This window comes from Humulus lupulus, chromosome 3 (assembly GCF_963169125.1).
Source record: "Humulus lupulus chromosome 3, drHumLupu1.1, whole genome shotgun sequence".
Lineage (NCBI taxonomy): Eukaryota > Viridiplantae > Streptophyta > Magnoliopsida > Rosales > Cannabaceae > Humulus > Humulus lupulus.
The window spans coordinates 210,281,230-210,296,121 of record NC_084795.1 but is presented as its reverse complement, the minus strand read 5'-3'; the positions used below and the strand labels follow the sequence as shown (position 1 = coordinate 210,296,121).

At 41.6% G+C, this 14,892-nt stretch overlaps 1 non-coding gene across 1 annotated transcript; it reads right to left on the bottom strand.

The window, feature by feature from the left end:
* Positions 1 to 3,753: 3,753 nt before the first annotated feature.
* On the bottom strand, positions 3,754 to 3,862 carry LOC133828179 (small nucleolar RNA R71). Its single transcript, XR_009890814.1, has one exon. It is a non-coding gene; the product is annotated as a small nucleolar RNA R71 (small nucleolar RNA).
* Between the last annotated feature and the right edge of the window lie 11,030 nt (positions 3,863 to 14,892).

Here is a 14,892-nt window from a genome sequence, read left to right as displayed (position 1 = left end):
GCAACCTCTGTCTACGACGGCTCTTGGAAGATCCAAGCTTTAAATTTCTTGAGGTATGGATCCCATAACTCGGGAGCCATGAAAGAGAAGTTGCCATCCTGGTTAAATGCCCAGCAATGATACAACATGTCTTCCATGGTAGACAGTGAAGCCGCTTTCTCTTCTTTAACCGTAGCCTTAGGCTCTAGCTGCTTTGCTTTGGCCTCAGCAACCTCAACCTGAAGAGCAACCAAGGCTATCTTTGCAGCCTGCTCACTTTCTTGAGATGATGCAAGGGTGAACTTGGCATCATGCTCGCCCTTTTGAGCATCTGCAAAGGCACCTTTGGCAGCCTGCTTGCCTTCTTGAGCAGCAGCCAGGGTGGTCTTGGCATCTTGGAGCTCAACCTGGAGTTCATCATTCCTAGCCCTAGCTCAGGCTATACTGCGGTGCTGAGCCAAGGCCGACTTCAAAATAAAGAGACAAGTTAGACGCATACTAGGGCAATATGAAAAGAAGAAATTCACTAAGGAATGATATCTTACTATGAGGGTCATCCCCAAGGCTGACTCCAAGACATTCTCTGGGCTCTGATCTTCTATCGTCCTTAAATCCCTCGGGTTGGATTTGTAAACGTGCTCCACCATGTGGTTCGTCGTCTCGTAGAGTGTCCCCCGAAAGGTATCAGGGATCATCTGCAGATCCTGAGGATCAACTGGAATGCGCACAGTAGCGGTAGGGACAAGAGGAGCTGGGGGAATTAGCTTGTATTTCCTAATCCTGAGCAGTCGCGAACCGAGGAGGAGGAGGTGGAGGAGGAATCCTTTTCGCCGTCATGGTGGAAGTCGGAGCTATTGAGCTCGTACCTTTCCCCTTAGCAGGGGATTTTGAGGCATTTTCTGCCATAGGAGGCATTTTATTCATAAATCGGGGCTTCTTTATGACAGGACCCGAGCTGTACTTTTTGCCCTGGAAAGCGATACGGAGATTAGGAGTTCCAGATCGCTCCATTTCTGGGGGAGGCGGGAGCTCTTGGACTACCGGAAGGTTAGCCCGTGTCATTCTTAAGGCCAAAGTCTGGCCTTCACCGATCAATTGGCACGCTAGCATCGTGATGTCATTCATGAGTTGGCGATAATCCTTCTCGTGGGGTGGGAGCCCGGACAATGTGTCATACTGACCCCCGAGGGTCACAGATTTCTCCATCCTTGCGAATATGCCTACACAAAAAATGGTAAACTCAATTAGTATAAACACAAGGAGTATGCTACTAAAAAGAGAGAATGACTTCGCGAGCTGAAAAAAAAAAAGAAGACTTACGAGGACGGTTGAAATATTGATGCTCACAGTTACGAAACCCGTTTGACAGAAATAATTGATCCTTATAGTCATTGGGGTGGCTGGGGAGCTTGATAATCGAGGCTGAGTTCAGGAATCTAGTGAGGTAGTAGAATCTATCACCTCGCCCTCTTTACTCTGGGTTGGCCTTAAGGCAGAGAAAGTATAGGATATCTATCGGAGTGGGGACCTCCCACTAATGCTTTAAAATGAGGTATTTCAGCCCCGCCAGAAGTAGGTATGAATTTGGGGGAATTGAAACGGTGCCAATTTCACATAGTTGAGGAAATCAGCATAATATTTTTCCAGGGGAAGGAAGGCCCCCGCCTTTAAGTGCTCGTCACTCCAGGCCGTAAAGTCATCCTGGAGGGGTGCATAGCTCCGTTCCCCTTCGAACGGAGGTCGGGCAAAGAGGACCCCGGACCCGACCTCTATGTTGTGGCTTAGCTTTATTTTATTGAGCCTTCCTTGGGTCGTGATCTTGGAGACGACCGTCTCTGCCTCGAAGAACACGTTGGGGTCAATCACGAACTTCCTCTCTACCACAGGGTCGAAATGAGGAAGAGGAGATTCAGAGGCAATCTCTTTTCCCTTGTTGGTTTGTTGAGCCGACGAGCCAGGTGCATTTTTCTCGGGTACACTCTTCTTGGGTACGCTCTTCTTGGGTGCCATTAGATCGCCTAACGAACAAGAATGACGAGTCACTTAGTAGGCGACCTAAGATTTTGTAAAGGTTATGACATGGATGTATAATGGAGAATGATATCTATGATATAGGAGCTAAGTTAGTCTCAGCCCGTTGCGTGATCCCACACGCTTCCCTACGCTATGTGCCTCAGTTTCCCAACAGATCCCTGACATTTAGAGATTCGTGTGTCAAAAAATCCAGCCACTACTGTCCTTGGGGGGCGGTTTAGAGAAAAAAAACCACCCAAGAAACGTGTTCCCTAAGCCATCTGATTTTTGAACCCTAACCTTTCATCTTCTATAACCTGAATGGGTATTTTCTAAAATTTTCCATAAATTATCCAATTTACCTAGAAAATACCCAATTTCACGAATGTCATAGTTTTAGGAGATACTCTAAACCTTCTCAGTAAACCTAATGTTAATGCCTATGTGCCAAAAACATTGAGAAAACAACCTAATATTAACTACGGTGAAGCATGGGTGAGCATGGTAAATAAAATGCAGAAATCAGTAAAGAAAAAAAATTCTTCGAAACGATAAGAGTTAAAGTGTGATCGTCGGTAGAAGAAGCAGATTTCGCAAGGAAGAGTTCCTGGAAGACTCCTGAGTAATCGAACAACTGGGTTTCGTAGAGATTTTGAAACAAAATATTTTTGGTTCTCTTTTCTCTAGGAAAGAAGAAAGGTTTGACAACACAGAAGAAGGAAAATGATGAAAGATTTTGAATAAAAGGTGATGAACTGTGGAAATTTTCTATATCCAATTTATACGTAAATAGCATGAATCAATTTGAGCCATCTGATTTGGTCAGTACAAGATCCGAGGGCTATGTTTCAAAGGACAAAACGGTGACAAAAATTTGACAAGACAATTATTGCAGTCCTCGAAACCCGAACAGATGCCAATTGTAGTGTTCCACGTGTCCAGTACTCAAGTAGTGGGCAGGCATGGCTTATTACTATAGAAGTCTAAAATTCTCTATTGTGTAGGTCAGACGATGACGTCATAAACCACGAGCAGGGACTTGGGGGGCAAATGTGTATCCCAATTTCAGCACGGGTCTTTCACTCAAATCATGTGCAGCTGGCAAATAAATGCATGGAAGAAATAGCCAAGGAGTGCATGTACTTTCCATATAGATAACACGATTTTCATGATGGTTGTACGAGCTAGGGATGCATAAATTGATAAGCACGAGCTTATAGTATTTATAAGGCATGGCCTCCATGATACGAGCTCGGAGGTGTGTTTAGCTCAGGGTGAATTGAATATATGGCATTTCCGCGGATCCCCGAAGACCCGGGTACTTTATACGATCGTTTATGGCCAGCCTACGATAGTTAATGCCCCAGATATTAGGAGTCTATTTATTTCATGATCGAATCATATCTTAGTATAAATGGGAATATTCCAAAATAAATGTAATAAATATGCAAATCCATGATTGACTCACGGGGTTACCCAAACCTATCCAAGGAATTTCTCTATAAATACTGGGAATATTGGACAGGAAAAGGGACAATTATTCTATAATATCGAAACTCTGTCAAAATAGAGAAAGAAAAGCAGTAATATAGACTCGTGGACTAGGTTGATTTTAACCACTGAACCACGTAAAAATATTAGTGTTCTTGAGAGTTATTTTCTTACTTCGGTTTACCATCAAGCACTAATTCAACCTTGTTATTTTCTTAATTCACTATTGGCAAAAAACCGCGTCAACATTTTCCTCCTGCCAAGTCAGCCAGAATAAGAAGAGAGATTAATAATTTCCATCAACTGCATGGGGAATATTTATATGATGCATGGGAACTATTTAAAGAGACGTAAAAAGGAAGTGCCCACATCATGGAATAGAGAAGTGGCTGCTAGTTCACACTTTTTACAATGGTTTTGGGGACAATTATAGATGCACCATCAGGAGGAGCATTTATGAGAAAAAAGTGCTAATGAAGCATATGAATTATTGGAAGAGATGGCTATGAATAACTATAATTGGCCTACTAAGCGTGAGAATAAGAAAGTAGCAGGAGTCTTAGAAGTTGATCCAATTGCGCTATTGACCACTCAAGTGGCATCTCTAACCAAGCAATTGCAACAGACTAATCTCGCCGCACAAGCAATGTAAGTGCAAAATGTTGTGAGTTGTGAGATTTGTGGGGGACCACATGCTTATGAACAATGCCCGAGCACAGCTAGTTTCTCAACTGATGTGAATCATATGCCCTTGGAACAAGCACATGTTATTGGTAATTTTTCAAGACCTGCATCTAACACTTACTCCAATTCATATTCTCCTGCTTGGAAAAATCACCCTAATTTGTCTTGGAAAAATAATCAAGGGTTACAACGACAAATCCACAGTATCCACCTCAACAACCCCTCGTCAACCAACTTATGGATTACATTCTAGACCATATTATGATCCAAATCCTTGGCCATCTCATCCACCACCACATCCTCAAATGAATCCACCAACAATTTAGCCATACCAATTAAATTCATTCATGACAGAGACAAGGTCTTCATTCAGTAGTTTGGAGACACAAATAGGTCAATTGGCTTAAATGTTTTCTAGTAGGCATCAAGGGAATTTGCCTAGTTCCACAAAGGTAAATCCTAAAGAACAATGTCAAGCTGTCACTTTGAGGAGTGCGACTAAGTATGATGGACCTATAGTGCATGACAAGGGGATGAAGAAAGAGGATCAATATGTTACTAGTCCAATACAAGAGGAGGTTACTGAAGACCTTCCAAAAGTAGAAAACAAAAATACACTGAGCCTACACCAAAGATTTCATATCCTCAACAATTTTGAAAGGCAAATCTTGACAAACAATTCTCCAAATTTCTTGAGGTATTTAAGAAGCTTCACATTAACATTCCTTTTGCAGAGGCTCTAGAAAAAATTCCTAGCTATGTGAAGTTTATGAAGGAGATATTGTCTAATAAAAGAAAAATGGAGGATTATGAAACAGTTGCATTAACTAAAGAGTGTAGTGCAATTAATCAAAAGAAGATTCCTCAAAAGTTACGAGATCCGGGCAGCTTTACTATACCTTGCACTAGTGGGAACTTTCATTGTGAGAGAGCTTTATGCAATTTGGGTGCAAGCATAAATTTAATTCCAATGTCTATATTTAAAAGACTTGGTTTGGGGTAGCCAAACCCACTACCGTTACTCTTCAATTGGCTAATCGTTCATTAACACATCCTAGAGGTATTATAGCGGATGTTCTAGTAAAGGTAGATAAGTTCATTTTTCCAGTGGATTTCATTGTTTTAGATATGGAGGAAGATGAGGACGTACCTATTATATTTGGACGACCATTTTTTTCCACAGGGCAAGCGTTGGTAGATGTTCAAAACGGAGAGTTAAGGCTTAGAGTACAAGGTGATGAGGTCATTTTTAATGTTTTCAAATCTTTGAAATATCCTTCAGCCAGTGACAGTTGTGTTTTGTGTTAGTGTATTGGAGGAACCAAGTAAATGGGTCTAGTCTATTAAGTATCCATTGGAGTTGAGTTTGATTGCAAGTCCTGAAGAATGTCCTGGTACGAAAGCCAGTGAGTATGTTAAGTGTTTGAATTCATCAGGGCAAATATATAAAAAGAAATATGAGGAATTAGGACAAGTGCCTGAGAGACCTCTCCCATCCATTGAGAAGCCATTAGCTCTTGAGTTAAAAGCCTTACCTGATCATCTTAAGTACGCTTATCTGGAGAAGAATGATACTCTCCTAGTTATTATTTCAGCTTCTTTATCTGTGACTGAAGAAGAGAAGCTTCTTAGGATATTAAGGGCTCACAAATTAGCAATTGGATGGATTTTCGTAGATATAAAAGATATTAGTCCTTTAACAGTGATGCATCGTATATTAATGGAGGAGGATAGTAAGGCTAGTATTGATACTCAAGGGAGGCTCTATCCTTCAATGAAAGAAGTGATAAGGAAAGAAATCCTTAAATGGTTTGATGCATGGGTAATTTACCTAGTATCTGATAGTGCTTTGGTTAGTCCTGTCCAGGTAGTTCCAAAGAAAGGTGGCATGACAGTGGTTAAAAATAATAATAATGAACTTATTCCAACTCGTACAGTGACAGGGTGGAGAATTCGTATTGATTACTATAAGCTGAATAAGGTCACTAGGAAAGACCATTTTCCTTTACCTTTTGTAGATCAGATGCTAGATAGTTTGGCAAGCCATCTTTATTACTGTTTTTTGGATGGATATTCAGTATATCATCAAATTCCTATAGCACCGAAGGATCAAGAAAAGACTACCTTCACATGCCCTTATGGAACATTTGCCTTTCGAAGGATGCCATTTGGGCTATACAATGCTCCACCACCTTTCAAAGATGTATGATTTTAATATTTTCAGACATGGTGGAAAAAGGTATTTAAATTTTTATAGATGACTTTTAAGTCCTTGTACCCTCTTTTGATGGATGTTTAGCTAATTTGGAAAGGGTTCTAAAAAGATGTGAGTCAAATGTAATATTAAACTGGGAGAAATGTCAATTTATGGTAACTGAAGGAATAGTCTTGGGCCACAAGATTTCATGCCATGGAATTGAAGTAGATAGGGCCAAGATTTCAACAACAAAATATTTACCTCCTCTAGTGTCTGTTAAAGGGGTTCAAAGTTTCCTGGGCCATGCTGGATTTTATAGGAGGTTCATAAAGGACTTTTCAAAAAGATCGAAGCCCTTATCTACTTTACTTATGAATGGTGCGGTATTCAACTTTGATTCTGATTGTTTAAGAGCATTTAACAAACTGAAGGAGAAATTGGTATCTGTGCCAATTGTTGCATCACAAAATTGGGAAATTCCTTTTGAATTAATGTGTGATGCTAGTGAATATGCAGTAGGAGCGGTTCTTGGACAGCGAGTTGACAAGGTATTCAGAACAATTTATTATGCTAGTCGAACCATGAATGATGCTCAATTAAATTATGCAACTACTGAGAATGAATTACTTGCAATAGTCTTTGCATTTGATAAGTTTAGGCCATATTTAATTGGTAATAAGGTTATTGTTTACACGGATCATTCAGCTATTAAGTACCTTATGACTAAAACGGATGCTAAACCTCGCCTGATTCGATGGGTCTTATTATTGCAAGAGTTTGATATGGAAATTCGTGATAAGAAGGGGGCAGAAAATCTAGTTGCTGACCATTTATCTAGATTAGAAAAAGAAGAAGATCATAATGAGAAAGAGGAGACAATTGGTGAAAAAATTTGGATGAACAATTATTTTCGATTGAATGTGAAGAGAAGATACCATGGTTTGCAGATTATGTCAACTATTTGGTAGCTAAAATTGTGCCTCCGAACATGTCAAGGCAACAACTAAAAAATTTCTATTCGGAAGTAAAGCATTATTATTGGGATGAACCCATTCTTTTTCGTCATTGTGCTGATCAAGTGGTCAAAAGATGTGTCCCAGGAGAGGAAATGATTTCCACACTTACTCACTGCCATACTTTACATTGTGGTGGTCACTTTTGGGGAACAAGGACAGCAGCAAAAATTTTGCAATGTGCATTTTATTCGCATGCGTTATTTAAAGATGCTAATCCCTTTTTTAAGAGTTGTGATTGTTGCCAAAGGACTGGTAATATATCAAGAAGAGATCAAATGCCCATGACTGGAATTTCGGAGGTTGAGCTGTTTGATGTGTATGGAATAGATTTTATGGGACCTTTCCCATCATCCTATAATAATAAGTACATTTTGCTGGTAGTAGATTATGTTTCTAAATGGGTGGAAGCTGCAGCAACTTCTACTTGTGATGGAAAAGAGGTACTCAAATTTCTTCATAAGAATATTTTTACTCTGTTTGGTACTCTAAGAGCTATTATTAGTGACAAGGGCAGTCACTTCTATAATAAATCATTCACAACTCTATGTGCTCATTATGGACTTCATCACAAAAGGCCCTGTTTTATCATCCACTTGCTAATGGTCAAGCTGAAGTCTCAAACCGAGAAATTAAAAGTATTTTAGAGAAATAGATTGAACTGATCGCTCGCGTGTCCGCCTTACATTCCAAGGAAGACGAAACTGTAAACACATCAAGGAAAGATTGGTCAAAAAATCTTGATGATTCACTGTGGGTGTATGGCATAGCCTTTAAGACTCTGATTGGTATGTCCCCATATCAGTTGGTGTTCGAGAAGGCATGTCATTTACCAGCTGAACTTGAGCATCTTGGGCGGTGAAAAACTTGAATGTTGACTTATTTATGGCTGGACTAAATAGACTTCTAGAGTTGATTGAGCTTGATGAATTTAGAAATGAAGCATATGAAAATGCAAAGATTTATAAAGAAAAGTGTAACGACCCAAAATCACTAATAAGGCTTAAGGGCCTTGATTAGCGTGTCGAGAGGGCATAATTGGTATATGTGTGATTTAATGGTTTAAATGCCTAATCATGTGGCATGCATGATTAATATGATTATATGACTATGTGACATGCATGTTTGTGAGTATTAGATATGGATGTGAGCTCTTTATAGCTTATAAGGGCGTATTTGAAATTTTGGCCCGTTGAGGGCATAAATGTGGTTATATGTGATAAATTGTTGAGACCACATTATTATGCGGATATATTTACAGTATATGGCTCGAGACGGTCCTAGTGAGCGGATTGGCAAAATAGTCACATCAGGGTTCAATACCCGACTCAGTAGGGGCCTAGGGGTATTTTAGGAATTTAGAGAATAATTTGGAAATTATTGGACATTGAATAAATAATTGGTAATTAATTGGATGACTTGATTAATTGGTAAATATTAAAAACATTTGAGGAATTAGCGGGAGCCGGGGGTAATGACTATTTTACCCTTCAATACCCTTAGATGATTAGAAGACTTGAGGGGCATAATGGTCATTTGGTTAGGCAGGGGACAAGTATAGTAATCCTTAGGATGAACTCAGAAAGTGGTAGAAATATCTCAATTTCCCTCATCTCTCTCTCTCACAGTTTGCTCTCTCTCACTCTCTCTCAATTTGAACATTGAAGCTAAGAAAACAAAGAGGCATAAGTTTAGGCTTGGGCTGGAATTCTTTGAAGGAAAACAGAAGAAAAGCTAGGGGGGATTCAAGATGGGAATTCGAGCTGGAAAACAGAGAACAATTCAGCCATAGTTTAGGTTAAGTTTTGTTCTCTTAATTTGTTGAAGAATTTAGCTTAATTGGGTAGAATTTAGCTGAGTAGTCTTGAAGCTTAGAGTTTGTACAATTCTAGGTTCTTGGGTATGTATTGAGTGTTGATTTCTGGTTGAATTAGGATAGTGATTGAGGTATGATTGTTATGGTTTTGGTGTCTAAAATGTATGATTTAACCTTGAATTCGTAGCTAGTTTGATGTTTAATTAAGGATGTTTGTTTAGGTAAAATTATGGGTTTAAGTCTTGAGGTACTTGGCTAGGAGAAGCATGTGAAAACCCAACATTTTCTGGGTTCAAAGGAGGCGCGCTGCGACCCAGCCCTGGGGCATCGCGATGCATGTGGCCTTTTTTACCCTAGGGATGCTCTCTAAGATGGGGGCATGCCGCGACTCACTAGGCCAAGTCGTGACCCGCCTCCCCCTTTGGCTTTGGTATTTTCTCTGTGACTTGGGGGAAATTTGCAACCCACTAAGCCAAGTCGCAACCCGCCTGGGGATTTTAGCCATAGAATTGTTAGGCTCGGGATTCAAACCTAGGCGCTCAGGACAATTTGTACTACCCGATTTAGTAGAAATTGAGGCCCGGAGGCTAGTTTATGTCTCCTAAGTATTTATTTGGGTTGGAAATTAACAATTACCCATTAGACACTGTGATTAGGTTTATCGCCAAGGCTCAGGGCTAAGGATCGTGCTCAGAACCATTTCATTTTCTCCGTTCGAAATTAAAGGTAAGAAAATTTCACCCTTGTGTGGCTGTGTTGGGACTGAGTTTCCCTATATATGAATACACATGTTGTATGATTGTGATATGCCATGTGAGCATGAAATAAATGGCCTAAGAGAGTCGAGGCTGACAATTTGCGCACAGGATGCGGCTCGGCAACTCAGGGCTGACGTCAGCTAGATAAACACTGGACTTGGTCTAAGCGAGCCAGAGTCAGTGGGTTAAACAAAGGGTGCGGCTTAAGGGCGTCGACCCTGAATATAGTTTGATGATTGTGAGAAACTGTTGAATATAAATATGTTTTTTGTTGTAAATCTGATGCTTATGGCTAGTTGAATATCTGGATGATTGACTTATGATTCATTGATTGTCATCACTAATTATGTGTCTGCTATACTGTTATGGTTTTCTTGTTGGGCCTTGGCTCACGGCTTCTACGTGGTGTAGGTAAAGGCAAGGGTAAAATGGACAAACCTTGAGTTGGAGAGCTCTAGGGGCGATATGTACATTGTCAGTTGTTCATCCGCCACGACCGAGGGAAAGTCCGGGGACAGAAGTCTAAAACTTGTATTTTTCCATTAGAGTGGCCACTAATTGTACATTACTTTTGGAAGTTTGTAAATTTGTCCTTTAAACCCTATTTTTGGGATCCCATGTACTAAACATTTATTTTAATGAAAATGATCTATTTATGACCAAAATCTTTTAACCCTAACTTTATTATGACTTTAGGATCACATCTTTATTCAAATGACTTGATTAGCAAGTCCTGCACTATTTTTAAACTCACAGTGTAACGGTCTTTGTTATCCAGGGCGTTACAACTTGGTATTAGAGCGATCTAGGTTTCAGGGTTTCTAAAGACTGGCTGGACATGTACACTCGCCGCTTAAGATAAGCTCGACTCAGGGTTTGGTAATTATATACATGTAATTATATGCTTAAGTGCTTGAATGAAATATGAATGCTTTATTACATGATTAATAGGGAGCATGAGATACTGATAGGGCCTGGCCCTTGACTTCTGTGTTATGATAATGAGGCGTGCTTATTAGCATTGTTGTTGCATGTGAGTGAATATTGAAATGATTATTTGCATCTTGATTGCTTGTGATTGATTGATTTCCAATGGTGGATCATGGAAGGATTGTTACCCTGTCATCATTGTTTGATCGTCGAGTCATTAATTACAAATAAACTTGGATAGTTATGAGTCCAACGCAATCTATACGACTCGCCGAGACAGGGTCTGAGGCTAGAAATGATGACCAAGGCCAGAACCCTCCGCCAGTCCCTGAGAACTGGCAGCAGATACTTGCAGACATCCAAGCTTGGTTACAGAGTCAGGAAGAGTAGATTCACTTACTGAGACATCATGCTCCATCAGGGAGGGCTGCACCTATTTTGCCACCTGTTGTGGCACCAGTTTTTCAGACACCTGAGATTGGGAACAGGTGGGAGCCCATGTATGAGCAATTCAGGAGGCAGCATCCTCCAACCTTTGAGGGTGGACCAGATCCACTGAAGGGCGTACCGTGGATGAGTATAATTACTTTTTCCTAGATTTCAGGACGGTGGAAGGTAATGATAGGGTGGCATGTGCCACCTATATGCTGAGAGAGGATGCCCGCGATGCCCGCATTTGGTGGGAATCACAGACCAGTGATATTTCCTCTCTGACTTGGGATGGGTTCAGAGACTAGTTCAGCTAGAAGTACTATAATGTTGCCGTCACGGCAGCAAAAGTAAACGAATTTGTGGGGTTAGTGCAGGGCAACATGACCGTTACAGAGTATGCCTTGAAGTTTGATAGGCTTGCGAAGTTCGCACCAGATCTAGTGCCTACTACTGCAGCCCGAGATGTGAGAATTACAAAAACACGTGAGGAGACGACTTATGCCCAGGCTGTTGAGAAGGCTCTTACCGTTGAGGAGGCACAGAATAAGATTTGGAGGGAGAACGCATCAAGATGGGAGGTTCGTAAGATGGTGCCTCCACATTCAGGGTCTGGTAGGCGCAGAGGCCCCAGTGATCTGAAGAGAAAGAGCCCTGACAGTTCGACCATTGCTAGTCCTGATAGGAGGGGTCGGGGTACTCAGAGTGGTCGTCAAGGAGGCAATGAGACATGGAGAAGCCACCCAGAGTGCACGAGGTGCAGAAGATGCAATCCGAGAAAATTTCAAGTGAAGGCCTATTATCAAGAAGGACTGCCCAACAGTGAAGAAAGAGGAAGCAAGGAAGGTGGACGGCTTAACTCGAGCTCGAGTGTTCACCTTGACGTAGGCAGAGGCCGAGGCTATTCCCTCGATGATGACAGGTCAGCTTTCTAGTGCTGGCTCTCCTTTTATAGTATTGATTGACTCTCGTGCTACACATTCGTTTGTTTCTAGGAAGGTAATTGAAAGATTGTGTAGACCTAGTGAGTATTATACTGCGAGGTTCGAGACTATACTGCCTACCAGGAACTAGTGGTGCCTAGGAGATGGATTAAAGCACTGCCAGTGATGGCTAATGGTAAGGAGCTATCAGTAGACTAGATTGAGTTAGGTGTGGAGGATTTTGACATGATTCTAGGGATGGATTGGCTGGTCAGATATGGGGCTACCATTGATTGCAGGAAGAAGATGGTAACTTTTGAGCCTGAAGGAAAGGATCCCTTTGTTTTCATGGGTGCGGTACATGGACCCCGCATACCCGTGATATCAATGGGTCTAGAGACCTATTACAGGGAGGTTGTATAGGTTTCCTAGCTAGTGTGGTGGATACTACCAGAGTTTTGCCAACAGGGCAGGGAAAGACCAGATTAGTTCGTGAGTTCTTAGATGTGTTCCCTGAGGATTTACCAAGGCTGCCGCCGCACAGGGATATCAAGTTCGTCATTTAGTTAGCGTCAAGAACAGCGCCAGTGTCGAGGGCACCATATAGGATGGCTCTGGTAGAACTGAAGGAATTGAAGATACAGTTGCAAGAACTTCTTGATTTGGGGTTTATCAGGCCTAGCTACTCGCCATGGGTTTCTCTAGTTTTTTTTGTGAAAAAGAAGGACGAGACTCTGAGGATGTGTATAGGCTACAGAGAGTTTAACAAGTTAACCATCAAGAATAAATACAGTTTACAAAGGATCAATGACCTGTTTGATCCGCTGCAGGGAAAGACAGTGTTCTCAAAGATTGATCTTCAATCTGGTTATCACCAGTTGAGGATCAAGGACGAGGATATACCGAAGACAACCTTCCGAACGAGGTATGGGCATTATGAGTTTCTGGTCATGTCGTTTGGTTTAACCAATCCCCAACAACATTTATGGACATAATGAACAGGGTGTTCAAGGACTTCTTGAATCAGTTTGTGATTGCCTTCATCGACGACATTTTGGTGTACTCCAGTTCAGAGGCAGAGCATGAACAACATCTCCGACAGGTCTTGCAGAGGTTGAGAGAGCATCAGTTATATGCCAAATTGAAGAAGTGTGAGTTTTGGCTACTAGAAGTGACATTCCTTGGACATATTGCTAATGAAGATGGGATTAAGGTGGATCCATCTAAGGTAAATGAAGTGAGAGATTCGCCGAGGTCAAGGAACGCCTCAGAGGTTAGGCGTTTTCCTGGATTAGCGGGCAGTTACAGGAGATTTGTTGAAGGGTTCTCAAAGATTGTTGCACCAATGACAGAATTGGCACGAAATAATCTGAGGTTCGTCTGGTCAGATAAGTGTGAGAACAACTTTCAGGAATTGAAGCGACGACTCATTACAACACATGTGTTGAGTCTTCCTTCGGAGGGAGGAAAGTTTGTGGTATATTGTGGCACATCGAGGTTGGGTTTGGGATGCATGTTAATGTAGAATGAGAAGGTTATAGCTTATGCATCATGACAGCTGAAGGAATATGAGCATCGGTACCCTATCCATGATTTGGAATTGGCAGCGGTGGTATTCACACTGAAGGTGTGGTGACATTATCTGTTTGGAGAGAAGTGCGAGACATACACCGATCACAAGAGTTTGAACTATTTCTTCACCCAGAAGGATCTGAAGATGAGGCAGAGGCATTGGCTGGAGCTGGTAAAGGGCTATGATTGTGACATTCTTTACCACCCAGGGAAAGCCAATGTAGTGGTAGATGCGCTGAGCTGGAGGGGCCCGGGACATTTTTTTAGCTCTACACATATATCAAGAGCATTGGCTGAGGAGATGTCTAGAGCAAGGATAGAGTTGGTTGTGGGGCGGTTAGCCAACATTACCTTACAATCGACTCTGCTAGAGCGGATTAAGGAGGGTCAGTTGGTAGATGCTCAGTTGCAGGAGGTGAGAGGGAAGGTCTTAGCTGGAGTAGCTAAGGACTATTCTATTTCATAGATTGGATTATTATGATATAAGGGTCGGATCTATATTCCAACTAATATGGGGATAAGACGTGAGATATTGGATGAATCCCATACTACACCATACTCACTCCATTCAGGTACCACGAAGATGTATCAGGATCTACGGACGCTATATTGGTGGCCTAGGATGAAGATGGATGTGGTGGAGTACGTGACCAAGTGTTTAACTTGTCAATAGGTGAAGGCTGAACATCAGCGGCCAGCGGGGTTGCTGAAGCCTTTAGGTATTCCTAAGTGGAAATGGGAGGACATTACTATGGATTTTGCGGGAGGTCTACCCACGACAGTAGGGCGGCATGACTTGTTATGGGTGATAGTAGGCAGATACACCAAGTCAGCTCATTTTCTGCAAGTGAAGTAAACTTATACCGTGGATCAGTATTCAGAGTTGTATGTGAGAGAGATTATACGTCTCCATGGAGTTCCCAAGTCTATAGTGTCAGACTGGGATCCTATCTTTACCTCCAAGTTTTGGAGTGGGTTACAGAAGGCTATGGGGACTCAGTTGAAGTTCAGTATGGCCTTACATCCTCAAACTGATGGACAGTCTGAGAGGAAGATTCAGGTATTGGAAGAGAAGCTCAGAGCATGT